Source organism: Thamnophis elegans, chromosome 12 (genome assembly GCF_009769535.1).
Source record: "Thamnophis elegans isolate rThaEle1 chromosome 12, rThaEle1.pri, whole genome shotgun sequence".
Lineage (NCBI taxonomy): Eukaryota > Metazoa > Chordata > Lepidosauria > Squamata > Colubridae > Thamnophis > Thamnophis elegans.
The window spans coordinates 18,881,022-18,889,435 of NC_045552.1; the positions used below are offsets into that span (position 1 = coordinate 18,881,022).

The following is an 8,414-nucleotide window of genomic DNA, read 5'->3' on the forward strand; positions in this document are numbered from 1 at the left end:
AGCTAGCCAAGAAGCTTTTATTTAAATCAACCTATATTAAAGAAGGTAACAGCAACCAATTTATAAAACAAACTTGTAGCTTGTGCTATTATTTTCACTTTGGGATGTTTTCTGTAAATGGGCAAATGCAAAAAATCTGATTACATTTCATATAAATGCAGATGCAGTTACAATCAGAAACATTCTGTATGTTCAGTTACTTCCAGTCTGATGAACAATTGTCCTCTCCTGTCCGGTTAAAAAAGGATAATCTGGTGGAACCACTACGCTAGACGTTGCTTTATTGTACAGCTACTGGTATTGTCTTGAAATGCTGAAGCTCATCAAGATGATGAAGCCTCCTGGGTAGAGGAGTTACTTCTTTCTTTGAGATAAGAGAAGGATTCTCACAAGGCAGATTCATGGGAAAAGATACAATCATTTCTCCAGGGGTGACTGTCAGGTTTCCTAAAAATGCCCTAATTGATTCATGAGTATTGAGCCAAGTTTCAATACAAAACTAGTAATTTATTAGGAGCACCATTAGGCAAGGCCTTTTCGCAGTCAGGTCTAAGCTTTGTTTGAGTTATGAGCTGACCTTTACCCCTGTTCCTTCCCTCACCTCAGTCTGTATGATAAATCGCATTCCCCCATGAAGTGCACCTCTCCCAAGCCTGCTGCAGTAATCTGATATCCAACTTTAGCCGAAAGTATGCGTGGAATGCACTCCCCCCTTCTCTCACCTTGTCAACTTTAGGAGTTGACAGTGACTTCATAGTTGCTTGGGAGACCAAATATAATAGAGCATCAGTAGGATAGACACCTTAATGGATGAGACATGATTATAGGTATGGGTGGCTTATGTCCATCCTTAGACAGCTCTGCAAAAAGATCTTGTAGGAAAGTATGATTTGGATTATCTCTCTCAGGAGCAGAAGATACATCTGAGATATTTCATAAGTCCTCTTACGCAGATTTCCTCTGAACAATGACAGTCATATTGCAAACAAACGCATGCACTTGAGGATTGACATCAGACATTTTCCTGGCTTTCTTTTCATTTCCCCATTTAGTTGGCTGATGCAATGAAATCATAGATAGTACCACATGTTTGGATTAATGGCAGCAAGAGCAGGATGCCAGATGGACTATTAAGCAGTTAGCAATGGAAAGGAGCTCCTTTTTCTTAAACTTGGGTAGGACTGATGGACCTTCATGTTCTCCCAAAAAGTGAAGCTTCAGGTTCGTTACATGTGAAGAAGATGGACCACCATCCACATCAGTGGCAACAAAAAGAAGACTGGGCCCCCATACACCATTGTACCAGTAGACTGAGGAGGAGTAGTTTTGGTGGTTGCCTGAAAGAGAAATTGAGAAAGATGTTTTACATTGGGTCAAATAGGGTGTGAACAAACCTGAATGCTAACAACTGTTTCATTCACTGACACACGTCCCCTTTCACAGAGCTGGAATATGTGTTTGTCCTGTATATATATACACATGAGTTTGACATCTATTTATCCTGTCAGGGTAGAGAGGTAGAACTTCAGACCATTCAGAGTAGCTTTGGAAAGGGAGACGGGAGGCATGCAAATTTAAAAGATAAAATAAAAATGAATGTATGCATAATAACATATGCAAAATGAGAAGAACATGTAACATTTACTCTGAAATATTGTTAACATCAGTTCCTCCTCCCCTCCTAGCAATGCCTATAATATTTTAATAGGATTAGAGAAGCAAAGGCATAAAAAAAAAACCTCAGAAAAGAAATTTTAATAGGAAATACAGTGGTACCTTGGTACTCAACTGCTTTGAAACTCATCATGTTTGGTGCTCAATGCATTTTGACTTGAAAATTTTGTCCCAGTACTCCACATTTGTTTGGTAGTCAATGCACAAGTTAGCACTTGTCAGTGTTGGCTGCCTTGTGACCCACTACATTATTCCCTACAGGGGAAAAAATTGTTTGCTACTCATTGTTTTTGCTACTCATCCCGGAACCAATTAAGCAGGAGTACCAAGGTACCATACATTTCAACTTTTTTCCAGTTGCAATCTATGGCTGTGAAGGCTAGACCATAAGAAAGGCTGAGCACCAAAGAATGGAAGCCTTTGAACTCTGGTGCTGGAGAAGACTCCTGCGAGTCCCTTGGACTGCAAGGCCATCCAACTGGTCAGTCCTAGAGGAGATCAAGCCTGACTGCTCTTTAGAAGGCCAGATCCTGCAGAGGAAACTCAAATCCTTTGGCCACCTAATGAGAAGGAAGGACTCACTGGAGAAGAGCCTCATTCTGGGAAAGACTGATGGCAAAAGAAGAAGGGGATGACAGAGAAGGAGGTAGCTGGGTGGAGTCACTAGAAATGAGCTTAAATGCACTTCAGAGGATGATAGAGGACAGGAAGGCCTGGAGGAACATTATCCATGGGGTCACGACAGATTGAACATGACTTCATAACTAACAACAACCACCAAGGTACCCGTGTATATGAAAATGATACCTTTTAAGGTTCCTTTTAAGCTACGCATTAAAGCTAAAAGTCTAGGCAAATACTGACTGCAGGACAGATATATCCAAACCACAAAGTGGAAGTGGCTGTGCCACTCACTGAGCGTTCATTGTACATTGTAAGAAAGGTCTGAAAAAGAACATCTAAGTGCATTCTGGCTTCGAAACTCCATGTGCTTCAAACTCTCCGAATCTCACAGCAGGTAGAAAAGGCATAAAGACTTTCAAAGCAGGTAGATACATGGGGAAATTGTGGAAAAAGCAGATTGTTGTGAATCACCCTGACCCTGTGTCAAATGACTCCAGGAATCTTAACTGGAACCTCAAAACACGCACAATTCCTTTGGGAAGAATTTTTTTAGAAGCTGCACAGGGAATGCCTGCTTAAGACATCCTTTGCCCCCATTGTCTCCGTGACCTGCTCATCCACAGACCTCCTAACTTTGTCTCATTGTGTTCCAAAGGTTAATTTAATTACTTTCATAATGTGTTATGTTCCCCCCTGCCCAGATCCCTGCACCAGTTGCTTACATTATCAGTTAAACCAATGCAATGTTTGCAACGGACAAATTAGAACTTGAAGAAACCTGTTAGCTGCACTCACAAATGTGTGGTTTCCTCTTCCTGCTCAAAGAGTGACTGCTCCTGCATCTTATTTTAGTCCACAGAAACGGAAATGCAGAAAAAGCTGAAAGCAATGTTTTAAGACATGTATCTCCAAGGAAACGAATGTCACCCCAAACCCAGGACGGTAGAATTAATTTGGTTTGAACTGTGAATTAATTTGAGCAGGCATTCTCTGAAATGTTAAAATAAAGTTCTCGGATGAAAAAGAGATACTGAAATCTCAGACCACGTTGAAATCAATGACATTTTGAGAGAGCAAGAGGCATCTTGAAGTAGTGGAAGTTCCACAAGTGTACCTGAATTCTAAAGAAGTTGACCAAACTTTAATAGATTGTATAATCTTTGTTGTGAGCATATATATGATTTAATGCTTGGAAGTTTTAGATTTGGACTCAATTCAAGTGTTAAAGAGTAGGTGGTCCACACTCAAATCATCAGTCAGATAGTTCGTGAAAACATTAGAATGATCTCATCTGTTGTGATGGGTTTTGGATTCAGCCAATGTACTTTATAAGGCTGTTTGGCAGTAACCTAGAGCAACATAAATATAATAATAATGTTGATGATAATGATGATTTTTTTAAAAAAAATAAGCAACATTTGGTGTAAGGCAGCAGACCAGCTAGGTTTTAAAACCTTATAGATGTCTCCTTTTGGGCAGCAATATGAATTGGTTTATTTGTACAGAAATAACATTTATCTACTCCATTATCATGCCATGCTTTGATCAGAGAATGCTGCGTTGATGAAATTTAACTCCCAGAATAGTAGCATTTGATCATGTGGGTAAAATTAGGCAGGTCTGGAAGATCAAATCTTGAGGAAAGTTGGTCGGCATCTGTTCCTTCCCTCCCATTTTTATAAGGGTAAAACACAATGAAACGGTGGCAATCCTGATACTGTATTGTAAATTAGATACTGCCTTCGGGCTTTGGAGAATAGGTTGACTCCCTCTTCTTTGTGGCAGCTCCTCAAATATTGAAACACTGCTCTCAGAGGCAGGGCAGAGAATACAAACTTTTCACCTTACACAGGATTCTCCAATGCTTTTAAGTGATATGTCCCTATCTCTTTTTTCCCCCTTTAATGGGATCAAAACAAGTTCAGAGAGCTAAAATAAAATTGCAGCAAATGAAGGGAAAAACAAAGCATGTGAAGCCTGTCTGTTTTGTCAAATTAGCCTTCCACCTGAAATTTCATTTAATGAAATTACATGAAGAATGCGTGGCAAACTAGTTTGGAGTAGTAATTAAAGCAACAGGTTACCAGTAGAAACTGGAAGATGGTGAGTTGTAGTCCAGCCTTAGGCATAAGGGCAGCCAGTCACATTCTCTCAGCCCTAGAAACTACTTCTGAAAACCCTTGCGAAGACAACGGCAGGGACTTGTCCAGCTAGCCAGAGAATTGGGCATGGCTGAATAGGGGGAAAAATTGTGCACACCGTACTAGAGTTATAAAATGGAAGAATGAAGCGGAATAGGAACCAGAGTAATTATTTTTAAAAAATGACAGTAGTTGCAGTGTGTATAAACATAATTTTAAAAATGCAGACATTTCATGCAATGAATCTTGAACGTTTAGAATAAAACTGATATAAACAGCATAAAATTTAGCAAGAAAAAAAAATGAAATTCTGCTTTTCGGGTGGAAAATTGCCAACATCCAATGACAGATATGGTTCAAGAAGAGGTGAAAAAAAAGGAAAGAGAAACCCAGTTCATACATGTGACAAAGATCTTGGGGTTTTATCAGTGTTTCTCAACCTTGGCAAATTTAAGGTGTGTGGACTTCAACTCCCAGAATTCTGAGAGATGAAATCCACACATTTTAAACTTGCCAAGGATGAAAAAGTAGACCACAGGCTTAACATGACCCAATGGAGACATACTAGAGTTATAAAATGGAAGAATGAAGTGGAATAGGAATCAGAGTAAAAAATTTTTTAAAAAATGACAGTAGTTGCAGCGTGTGTAAACATAACTTTAAAAATGCAGGCATTGCATGCAATGAATCTTGAACGTTTAGAATAAAACTGAAGAAATTGCAGATTGAGGTCAAATGAGTCCTTAAATAAATTCTTAACTGACTGTGAGAAAATAAGTCTTTTCTCTGTGTATCATCTAGTGCAGTGGTCCCCAACCCCCGGTCCGCGGACCGGTGCCGGGCCGTGGAGTACCTGGCACCGGGCCGCGCAGCAGCCGGGGACCATGATCGCTGCAGCGGCCGGGAGACATGATCGCTGCAGCGCAAAGGCTCCTGGGCCGTGCGCAAAAGCTCCTGGGCCGTGCGCAAAGGCTCCAGGGAAGAGAGCCCCGCGCAGGTACGCAATCAATGTGTCGTCGCGAACAATGCCCCCCCCCTGCGCGCGCTCAGCGGGCCACGGTAAAATTATCAAAGGCTGACTGGTCCGCGGCGATAAAAAGGTTGGGGACCACTGATCTAGTGGGTTAAGCCAGGGGAACTGAAAGTTAATGCGGTTACTTCAAATTCTTGTTCCCCTCCAAATGTGAAATCATACCATATATAGGTTTGTGTCTAAAATAATAGCAAATAGATCCTTTTCATTTCAGTTTATTGCTCATGAATATCCCATTCCTTCTTCAGTCTCAGGTAAACCACAATAAACCAGGATTCATATATTATAAATTACTACAGCTTAATCAAACCCAAATGTTCTCATTACTTTCACCACCATAAGGTAACTTGTTTGGCTACATGTTACAGGAACACAGCCATTGTGATATTTAAAAAATACCACAACACAATACTTAAATAAAATAATTATGAAGACATATTTATTTCTGGTGTGCTGTATTTTCAAGATGCTGAATTTAGATGCTGGAAAAACAGTGCCCTAGAAAGAAATTTTGTTTGAGTTTCTATAAGAAATGAATTTTGAGTCAGGGATATTTTCCTAGAATTTAATTGCAGTGAGCTAAGTGGGCACACTTTCTAACTCTTAAAAGTATGACCATCTCTGGAAACAGCCTGTTATTATGTTGTCAGAGAATGATTTGGCTCCAAATCTTTGAAAGTTGTTTAGGACAATGGTAAATATTCCTTTATAAGCAATGAGGAGAGAGGAAGTCATCATGGCTTGGGTAAGTAGATTTTTAACAGATTAACAGAGTTGGAAGGGACCTTGTGGGTCATCTAGTCCAACCCCCTGCCCAAGCAGGAGATCCTACACCATTTTCGACAGATGGCAGTCCAGTCTCTCTTTTTTAAAGAATATATTTTTATTTTCAAAACAAATATACAAATCCTCTTTTACATACTGTAGAAAATGTATCAGTTGGTTACAAAAGGCTTTTGTGCATCTCTTCCACCATCATCAAATATAGTTCATATTAACTCTAATATCTTAACTCAGATATTTATTATATTACCATCATCATACCTCCATTTTCATTTGACTATGATTATTTAAATGTCCTTCATCATAAAATATACCAAGATTTAATACATAACCACCTACTGGCATTTCATTGACTTATTTATAAAATCGTCCATTAACATAAAATCCTCATATCCTATTCTAGCTAAACATCCATAATATTTAATACCAAAATTTTCTAATCCTCCTTTCCAAATCCCTGTTTACCATTTACATCCAATTCCCTTATATTATACCCATACATGTATATAATTTATTATCATTATCCTTTCTTTATTTAACTATATCCTATACCATAACATTTCCCCCCCAATAATTAAAACTTAGCTGTGTCTAATTTTGTTCTTTCTTATTGTTATTATTATTAATAACCTTTATATATAGTCCAAAAGGATTTCTAACCTTCCCTTCACGGGTAACATTCAATATCATAACACTACACATTGTATACATTACTATCGTTATCAATTTTTATTTAACTATACCTATTGTCACTAAATTTAACTAAGTTTAGCTAGATTGTTAGATTGTTTTGCTATTGGAAAGATACAGGTTGATAGATGGAAGAGTATAATTTAAAACTAGTCCAGTCTCTTTTTCAAAGCCTCAAGTGATGAAGCTCCCACAACTTCTGAAGGCAATTTCTGTTCCATTGGTTGATTGTTAGTTAGTGTTCTCTGCTAAATGTCATGTATTCTACATAAATATATGTGCAGAAAAGGAACTGTATATGTTTGGGCAAACTGAACACAAGGCATCACAGCTGCTGTTTTTATGAGATACGTTAAACCAGAAAAAAGGAGGAAGTTAACCTGGTTGTCTTAGTCCATATTGCACACATTATTTTAACCAAAGGTTGATCCCATAAAGGTCGAGCACTAGAATTTATAAAACCTAGAATACTATATAAAGCACTAAAATTACAGGGCACATATGCTCAGTGCTTTGACTTTAATAGCATGTGAGCTGCAGTAAATAGCTGCATTTATGCTCAGTAAGTCAAAATAATTGCCAAGGACTCTAGCTGGACTGGACTAAGCATCCAACCATTGGAATGACCACCAGATGGCAGCAAAGAAATAAAGGGAAGAAAACCGTGTTGTAGTAGGTTTCTGCTGCTTGGAAAAACCCACTAGGGAGGATGCTCTAAACCAGGAGTCTCCAACCTTGGCAACTTTAAGCCTGGCGGACTTCAAATCAGATTTTGGGAGTTGAAGTCCACCAGGCTTAAAGTTGCCAAGGTTAACTTAGGGAAAATTCATTCTTAGTAGAAACCCACTAATACCAATTATGAAGCCTAAATCATTAAAGTCTTATGAATTATTACTTAGGAATTAGTTCTTCCATGTTTAGTAGAACGTCTAAGAAATACACCCCTTGTTGAAAAACTGTACCCAGTTCACAAACACATATTTCCTTCAATAAAACCCTGCTGTCTGAAATAACCAAAGATTCCAATTCCACTCACCGGTTCACCTTCGTTTTTTCCAGATGAAGGTATATTTTTGGGGTCAGGTGGAGTTTTACTTTGTGCATCAACCATAACCAGGCTGATCAAGAGGATGGCACCAAGGAGCAAAGCGGCCTTCATGGTTAAACTCTCTACAGCTCTCAAGGTTGGAGTGTCTGGGAAAAACAACCTCTTTCTTAGAAGAGATGCAGGAGAGTTTATGCTAAGTCAAAAGCAGAAGGAACTTACCCATCACAAACAACGACTTCTGATTTGCTTTTGCGTGGATGATGATGGGTGGGGTTTATGACGGTCCTTTGACACATCCAGAGCTGACATGCTTGCCTCGAAGGATAGAGCTGCAACAGGTGGGTTTATGGAAGTGCATTTAAGGGGCAGCAAACCCTTGATCAATCAGAGGACAGATAGGCATTTTCTAAATCTTATCGTC

At 39.0% G+C, this 8,414-nt stretch overlaps 1 long non-coding RNA gene across 1 annotated transcript; it reads right to left on the reverse strand.

Annotated features, from left to right (window-relative positions):
* On the reverse strand, positions 1 to 8,214 carry LOC116516237. Its single transcript, XR_004256319.1, has 2 exons — positions 7,982 to 8,214; positions 1 to 1,337 (listed from the first exon to the last, which is right to left on the reverse strand). It is a non-coding gene; the product is annotated as an uncharacterized LOC116516237 (long non-coding RNA).
* Positions 8,215 to 8,414: the final 200 nt, after the last annotated feature.